This window comes from Oncorhynchus tshawytscha, linkage group LG34 (assembly GCF_018296145.1).
Source record: "Oncorhynchus tshawytscha isolate Ot180627B linkage group LG34, Otsh_v2.0, whole genome shotgun sequence".
NCBI lineage: Eukaryota > Metazoa > Chordata > Actinopteri > Salmoniformes > Salmonidae > Oncorhynchus > Oncorhynchus tshawytscha.
Genome location: NC_056462.1, coordinates 1,263,072 through 1,272,157, shown reverse-complemented (window position 1 = coordinate 1,272,157; position 9,086 = coordinate 1,263,072). Strand labels below are relative to the sequence as shown.

The 9,086-nt window shown below is 43.4% G+C and overlaps 1 long non-coding RNA gene across 1 annotated transcript; it reads left to right on the top strand.

Moving 5' to 3' along the window:
• Positions 1 to 5,871: 5,871 nt before the first annotated feature.
• On the top strand, positions 5,872 to 6,579 carry LOC112231682. Its single transcript, XR_002950499.1, has 3 exons — positions 5,872 to 5,930; positions 6,200 to 6,244; positions 6,541 to 6,579. It is a non-coding gene; the product is annotated as an uncharacterized LOC112231682 (long non-coding RNA).
• The last annotated feature ends 2,507 nt before the right edge of the window (positions 6,580 to 9,086 follow it).

The following is a 9,086-nucleotide window of genomic DNA, read 5'->3' as shown; positions in this document are numbered from 1 at the left end:
TTATTGAGTTGTTTCCCTGTTAAATGTCATTGTGTGGATTTAAAGAGGAGAATAAGTTATTTGATTAAACAGTTCATTTTAATCATGTTCATTTCAGGTGGACAGTATCGATCGATGGATATCTGTTGATAATAACAATCAATGTCCATTAGTTTATAGTTCCCTCTTACTTTACTGCAAAAGGAGTTTTTTTTATTTATTTTTTTATTTCACCTTTATTTAACCAGGTAGGCCAGTTGAGAACAAGTTCTCATTTGCAACTGCGACCTGGCCAAGATAAAGCATAGCAGTGTGAGCAGACAACACAGAGTTACACATGGAATAAACAATTAACAAGTCAATAACACAGTAGAAAACAAAGGGGGGAGTCTATATACAATGTGTGCAAAAGGCATGAGGAGGTAGGCGAATAATTACAATTTTGCAGATTAACACTGGAGTGATAAATGATCAGATGGTCATGTACAGGTAGAGATATTGGTGTGCAAAAGAGCAAGTAAATAAATAAAAACAGTATGGGGATGAGGTAGGTGAAAATGGGTGGGCTACATTTAATTTAAGCAATGTATTTTAGTAAAGGCAATTAATGTTTTACAAGCAATCATTGAGTGTTTTCCCTGTATAATGTCTTTGTGTGAATTTGAAGAGTAGAATTGTAACGGCGTTCGTCTGTTGAAAGAGGAGCGGACCAAAATGCAGCGTGGTGGTTACTCTTGTTCTTTAATGAAAATGAACAAACGAACCATACAAAACAACAAACGTAACGCGAAAACCTATACAGCCTATCTTGTGACAACTAACACAGAGACAGGAACAATCACCCACAAACACACAGTGAAACCCAGGCTACCTAAATATGGTTCCCAATCAGAGACAACGAGAATCACCTGACTCTGATTGAGAACCGCCTCAGGCAGCCATAGACTATGCTAGACACCCCACAAAAACCCATGTCACACCCTGGCCTGACCAAATAAATGAAGACAAACATAATATACTACGACCAAGGCGTGACAGAACCCCCCCCCCCTACGGTGCGGAGTCCTGGACGCACATCAAAACAATAGGGAGGGTTCGGGTGGGCGTCTGTCCATGGTGGCGGCTCCGGCGCGGGACGTGGACCCCACTCTATCAATGTCTTAGTTCCTCCCCCTCGCGTCCTAGGATAGTCTACCCTCGCCGCCGACCATGGCCTAGTAGTCCTCACCCAGAACCCCACTGGACTGAGGGGCAGCTCGGGACTGAGGGGCAGCTCGGGACTGAGGGGAAGCTCGGGACTGAGGGGAAGCTCGGGACTGAGGGGAAGCTCGGCACTGAGGGGAAGCTCGGCACTGAGGGGAAGCCCGGCACTGAGGGGAAGCCCGGCACTGAGGGGAAGCCCGGCACTGAGGGGAAGCTCAGGCAGGTAGTTGGATCCGGCAGATCCTGGCTGGCTGACGGATCTAGAAGAGTCTGGCTGACTGGCGGATCTGGAAGAGTCTGGCTGACTGGCGGATCTGGAAGAGTCTGGCTGACTGGCGGATCTGGAAGAGTCTGGCTGACTGGCGGATCTGGAAGAGTCTGGCTGACTGGCGGATCTGGAAGAGTCTGGCTGACTGGCAGATCTGGAAGAGTCTGGCTGACTGGCAGATCTGGAAGAGTCTGGCAGATCTGGAAGAGTCTGGCTGACTGGCAGATCCTGGCAGACGGACGGATCTGGCTGCTTCATGTAGACTGGCAGCTCTGGCTGCTCCATGCAGACTGACAGCTCTGGCTGCTCCATGCAGACTGACAGCTCTGGCTGCTCCATGCAGACTGACAGCTCTGTCTGCTCCATGCAGACTGACATCTCTGGCTGCTCCATGCAGACTGACAGCTCTGGCTGCTCCATGCAGACTGACATCTCTGGCTGCTCCATGCAGACTGACATCTCTGGCTGCTCCATGCAGACTGACAGCTCTGGCTGCTCCATGCAGACTGACAGCTCTGGCTGCTCCATGCAGACTGGCAGCTCTGACTGCGCTGAACAGGCAGGAGACTCCAGCAGCGCTGTAGAGGAGGAAGGCTCTGGCTGCGCTGAACAGATGGGAGGCTCCGGCAGCGCTAAACAGGCGGGAGACTCCGACAGCACTGGAGAGGAGAAAGGCTCTGGCAGCGCTGAACAGGCGAGGCGCCCTGAAGGCCTGGTGCGTGGTGCTGGCACTGGTGGTACTGGGCCGAGGACACGCACAGGAAGCCTGGTGCGGGGAGCTGCCACCGGAGGACTGGTGTGTGAAGGTGGCACAGGATGGCCCGGACCGTGAAGGCGTACTGGAGAGCCTGAGAGCAGGACTGGCACAGGACGTGCAAGACTAGGGAGGTGCACAGGAGGCCTGGTGCGTGAGGCTGGCACAATCTTCACCAGCCGACTAACACGCACCTCAGGACGAGTATGGAGCGCTGACCCAGGTGCCATCAAATCCCCGACATGCTCCGTCGGGCGAATATCTTGCATACTACGCCAAATCAACTGCTCTCTCTCTTCACTCTCCTCCAATTCTATTAACACCTCCTCGAGTGTCTCCTCATCTCCCATCCGTGCACTCTCCTCCATTCTGTCCAATAATTCCTCGACCCTCTCAGACTCAGCCCTCAGCTTCGCCGATAGCTCCGATAACATCCCTGGCTCCTTACGGTAAACAGGGGGGAGTTGGCTCAGGTCTGACTCCTGACTCTGCCACACTCTCCCTGAGCCCCCCCCCAATACATTTTTGGGGCTGACTCTCGGGCTTCCTTCCGCGCCGCCGTGCTTGTCTCTCCAACTCCATTCTCCTATAACCCTCTTTGCACTGCTCCAGCGAATCCCAGGCGGGCTCCGGCACTCTCCCTGGGTCGACCGCCCACCTGTCTATTTCCTCCCAAGTAGTGTAGTCCCAATATTGTTGTTCCTGCTGCCGCTGTTGCTTCTCCTCATACCAGCGCCTCTCAGCTCTCGCCGCCTCCAGTTCTTCTTTGGGGCGGCGATATTCTCCAGGCTGATCCCAGGGTCCTTCTCCGAACAATTCATCCTCCCATGTCCATTCCTCTCTTTGTTGCTTCTGCTGTCGCTGCCTGTCACCACGCTGCTTGGTCCTGGTGTGGTGGGTGATTCTGTAACGGCGTTCGTCTGTTGAAAGAGGAGCGGACCAAAATGCAGCGTGGTGGTTACTCATGTTCTTTAATGAAAATGAACAAACGAACCATACAAAACAACAAACGTAACACGAAAACCTATACAGCCTATCTTGTGACAACTAACACAGAGACAGGAACAATCACCCACAAACACACAGTGAAACCCAGGCTACCTAAATATGGTTCCCAATCAGAGACAACGAGAATCACCTGACTCTGATTGAGAACCGCCTCAGGCAGCCATAGACTATGCTAGACACCCCACAAAACCCCAAGACAAAAACGCACCACAAAAACCCATGTCAGACCCTGGCCTGACCAAATAAATGAAGACAAACATAATATACTACGACCAAGGTGTGACAAGAATAAGTTATTTGATTAAACAGTTATTCTTTAACAGTACAATATCTGTAGGTGTTCATTTCAGTTGAACAGTGTGGATCGATGGACATCTGTTGATAATAAATATCAATGTCCATTAGTTTATAGTTCCCACTTACTTTACTGCAAAAGGAGTTACCAGTAACTATAATGCTTCATGGCCATAAAAGTAAAAAATGTATAATTAAGTTTAAATTCAAAACAGTCATATCACAGTTCTTTCGCTAAGCCTTATATTGGCCAATTTTGACTATAGAATAAGCATTGAATGTCACTCCAAAATACATTTCACTGCATAGGCCTCCAAATCGACATAAATGTATATTGTGTGTTGTAGAGTAACAGAATTGCAAACCAAAATAAAGTCTTATGGGTCCTACAGTAGCAGCCAGGTTCAATCGGATGATCCTACAAAATAAACAAATAAGAGAAACATTACCAACAAGTACACTACATGACCAGAAGTATGTGGACACCTGCTCATCTGGACCTAGCTTTGGGGCAGGTATTATTGTACTGGCATTCGCCAAACCCAGATTCGTCTGTCAGACTGCCAGATGGGGAAGCGTGTTTCCACTGCTCCAGAGTCCAATGGCGGCGAGCTATACAAAACTCAAAACGACACTTGGCATTGCGTATGGTGATCTTTGGCTTGTGTGCAGCTTTTTGGCCATAGAAACCCATTCTGATGTTGATTCCAGAGGCAGTTTGGAATTCGGTAATGAGTTTTGCAACCGAGGACAGATGATTTTTACGCTCTACGCACCTCAGCACTCGGTGGTCCCTTTCTGTGAGCTTGTGTGGCCTACCACTTCGTGGCTGAGAAGTTGTTACTCCTAGAGGTTTCCACTTCACAATAACAGCACTTACAGTTTGACGGTGCGGCTCTTACTGGGCAGAAATGTGACTAACTCACTTGTTGGAAAGGTGGCATCCTATGATGGTGCCAAGTTGAAAGTCACTGAGCTCTTGATTTTAGGCTTCCTATCAAGTAATTGGAGATCAGTGATTAACTCAAGGGAGTCAGAAAGGATACAAGTATTAAAACCAGGTCTAATACAGTGCCTTCAGAAATTAGTCACACCCCACTGTCACGCTCTGACCATAGAGAGCCCTTGGTTCTCTATGGTGTTTAGGTCAGAGTGTGACTAGGGGGGGAGGTGTTATAGTCATTTATTTTCTATGTTGCTGATTTGTATGGTTCCCAATTAGAGGCAGCTGGTAATCGTTGCCTCTAATTGCGGATCATATTTCGGAAGCCCTTTCTCCCACCTGCTTTGTGGGATATTGTTTTGGTTAGTGCTTTGTGGGATATTGTTTTGGTTAGTGCTTTGTGGGTGCCGTGACCGCACGTTTGTTATTCTTTGTGTTTTGTTGTAAGTTTCACTATTAAATATAATGTGGAACTCTACGCACGCTGCGCCTTGGTCCACTCCTTTCAACAAGCGTGACACCCACATTTTACAGCCTGAATTCAAAATGGATTAAATATTTTTTATTTATTTGATATATTTACACAGAATACCTAATAATGACAAAGTGATATAATTTTTTTTGAAATGTTTGCAAATTTATTGAAAATGAAATAAAGAAATAACTCGTTCACATAAGTATTTACACTCCTGAGTCAATACATGTTAGAATCACCTTTTGCAGTGATTACAGCTGTGAGTCTCTAAGAGCTTTGCGCACCTGGGTTGTACAATATTTGCACATTATTCTTTTTTTTTTAAATTCAGCTGCTGTCATTGCTAGATAGCCATTTAGGTTTAGGTCAAAACAGTAATTAGGCCACTCAGGAACATTCAATGTCATTTAAGTAAGCAATTCCACTGTATATTTGGCCTTGTGTTTTTGGTTTTTGTCCTGCTAAAAGGTTAATTTGTCTTTTGGAATGCAACTGAACAAGGTATTCCACTAGGATTTTGCCTGTGTTTAGCTCTATTCCATTTATTTTTATCCTAAAAAACTCCCTAATCCTTGCCAATGACAAGCATACCCAAAACATGATGCAACCACCATGCTTGAAAATATGAAGAGTGGTACTAAGTGATGTGTTCTGTTGGATTTGCCCCAAACATAACGCTTTGTATTCAGGACATAAAGGACACGGTTTTTTTCAGATTTACTTAAGTGCCTTTTTTGCAAACAGGATGCATACTTTTAAATATTTGTATTCTATACAGGCTTCCTCCTTGCTGCACTACTAAAGGTAATGTATCAGAAATAATCGCTGATTCAACCTTTAGCTTCAATATTTGTCGACGCAGAAGGGAAAATAAACTAGAGGAAACTACTTCAGAAAGTGATGGGGGATTTTCTAAAATGTCAGATATTTTTCGTCGACAGAATCATTCAAGATGAAAACCTTCATTCTGATCGCCTGCATCCTGGGGATTGCTCTTGGCCGCCCTGTGAGTTCATTTCTCCAATGTATTATTTATAAGCTTACTGTGTTGTCTTTCCTATTTTATGTTTCTCTGTATTTCAGTACAAAATACCTCAACCATTGTGATACTCTGTGATATTCTGAAATTGTTTTTTTTCTTCTTTAATTTACAGATAAATGAATTGGATACATTTATAAACAGTCTTCATATATTTAGTCATTATTTACTGTGATTACATTGTCTTTATAAGTGCTGAACCTAACATTCATCGAACATTCATCTGTACTTCACAGCAAAGGCTGGTCATGGAGTTTGACTTCCAGGCTGCCAACGCTCAGGTAAGAAACACTGCTAGTCTACACCTGTTGTTTATGATGCATTTGATTTGATACATAGTTACGTTGCCCATATTAGGACATATACATAACTCGAGGGTGTCCTTCCATGGACATATGGATACCATAACTGATGTTTTGTGATGAAAAGGTGTTCAAATTTCAAGAATAAGAATAATTATGACAATTTGAATGGTTTGAAAATCATAAGATGAGGAACAAAGTGCCTGAAAAGGGAATAGAACACTGAAGAACTGAATTTTCTATAATACAAATGTTTGTTTTCCAATTATTTGTAGGCTCTCCAAGCTGGACAAGCCAGACCTGATCTAGAGATTGTGGGTGTTTGACAAAATAAATAGTTCAAATTAATCACAATACATTTCCCATTTTAGATTGAAGTCAAACTTCTAAGTTTACTGTAGTTACCAGTGTGTGTTCTAATGTTACAGATTCTTCCTGTTGGTGGCAGAGTACATGTAAGTAACCATAGCAACATAGTGAAATACTGTACATGTTAGTGCTGTTGATTTAGTTATGCTACACCAGTGAATCTCACAATAATACAGTGAATGTTCAATCCAGTCAATGTCAAAGATGTTGGGGCGGCAGGTTGTCTGGTGGTTAGAGTCTTGGGCCAGTAATCTAAAGGTTGCTGGATCGAGTCCCTGAGCTGACAAGCATATGTTGTTCTGCCCCTGAACAAGGCAGTTAGCCCACTGTTCTCCGGTATGCTGTCATTGTAAAGAAGAATTTGTTCTTAAACTGACTTGCCTAGTTAAATAAAAGGTTCAATTAAAATGGTTCACTATCAGAAATTCAGAAAATCATGATGAAAGTGCGTGTGTGTCAATCAATAGTCGGGTGGTGTCCTCAAACAGGAGATCCCTCAGCCAGGAGGGCGGTGAGATTATGAGTGATCATCACCCCCATTAATGTACGGTACGCAGTACAACAAATGTATTGTGTGTCTGCTTGATTGGATATATGACTTAATACCTTTCTCTCCTCTCCTCCTGTACCTTCCCTTCAGTATCCAGGTTGCACCACCTCCGCCTGCTCCTGCTGCACCTGCCAGTGTAAGACCCAATACCTATCTGCTTTCATGTCCACAACATACAGTACATCAGGTGGCATTTTGAACGTATTTGAAAGAAGTCCTGCTGAGACTGAGACTGTACTAACATGGACACCATACCTACGTTCATATAGGTGCTACAGTGAAAGAGTCTCACTCAATCATGTTGAAAAAGAAAGACAAAAAAATATATATATATATATATATATATATATATATATATAGTGTGATACAGAGGTGGTTGTTGATCATGGACTTTGGCTAGTAAGTCCATGTCATTTTAAAATGAAAAATACTGATTTCCAATATGTTATAGTGGGTTACTTTAAAGATACTGTTAAAAAAGCTGGGAACAGTGTCTTCAACCATTCATTTAGCCACTGTGATGTGAAATGTTGTGAACCTGTTCAAATAGGAGTGCTGATTGGTTAATAAGCAACCACTGTTATTGCAGACTCATACATCCAATGAGGAAGATGAATAGAGATGTGAGTAAGACCTTTATATGACACACACCTGTATTGCCATATTTAAGCTCGTGAATTGCTCAATTCCTTAACCGTTCTGTCACAGAGCAATGCAATAGGCTTGATAATGTTGTTTGGTGCTACAGTACCTATGTTTGATTGTGGTCAGTTTTTTTGTATTAATGTGTAAAATCTACAGTACATTCCAACCTCATAAGACCTACATTTATCATACCTCATGTGGTTAAATCTTAGACTCAGAAGTCTGCTTTGTAAGAAGATTGTTGACTTTGCACTTACCTGTATATCTGTTTTTCAATCCCCGATTTTTACTCTTTTCAGATGTTTTTAATATATTTTTTTTACCTTTATTTAACTAGGCAAGTCAGTTAGGAACAAATTCTTATTTTCAATGACGGCCTAGGAACAATGGGTTAACTGCCTGTTCAGGGGCAGAACGACAGATTTGTACCTTGTCAGCTTGGGGATTTGAACTTGCAACCTTCCGGTTACTTGGAGATCTACAATACCCTTTGATGAACAACGATGTCCTTCAACTCCACAGCTGCTTTTAGTGTCCTAGATTGATTCAGTAAATGCAATGCTTAACCCAGCAATAAACATAGAGTAACATGGTGCTTAACTGATGGCTTGATGCATGAACGCTGTGTGTAATTGTTTGTACTTGGCAGAAGAATGTTTTGCCAACCTTCTCCATACCATGCCTCAATTTTCTTTCTTGTCTCTGCTTGTTAGTCTGTGGCATTGATGACATTCAGCATTCAAATAATTCCATCGCGTACGCATTTTTGGAACATTGTTGTCAATTTTCTAAACAGTTTACACGACACACTACTCAGTGTCGTACATTTTCCAAATGTTGTTTTCAAAACAATATGATACTATTAAAAACGATAGGACACCCTCAAAACTGCAAACACATTCATAAAAAGAACAACACAGCCTGCAAAAAGATGAACACAACCATACATAAACTATATATACAAAAGTCTGTGGACAACCATTCAAATGAGTGGATTTGGCTATTTCAGCTGCAACCATTGCTGAAAGGTGAGTAAAATCAAGCACACAGCCATGCAATCTCCATAAACAAACATTGGCAGTAAAATGGCCTTACTGAAGGGCTCAGTGAATTTCAACATGGCACTGTCATAGGATGCCAGCTTTCCAGCAAGTCAGTTTGTCAAATTTCTGCCCTGCTCTAGAGATTCCCCAGTCAACTGTAGGTGCTGTTATTGTGAAGTGGAAACATCTTGGAGCATCAACGGCTCAGCCGCAA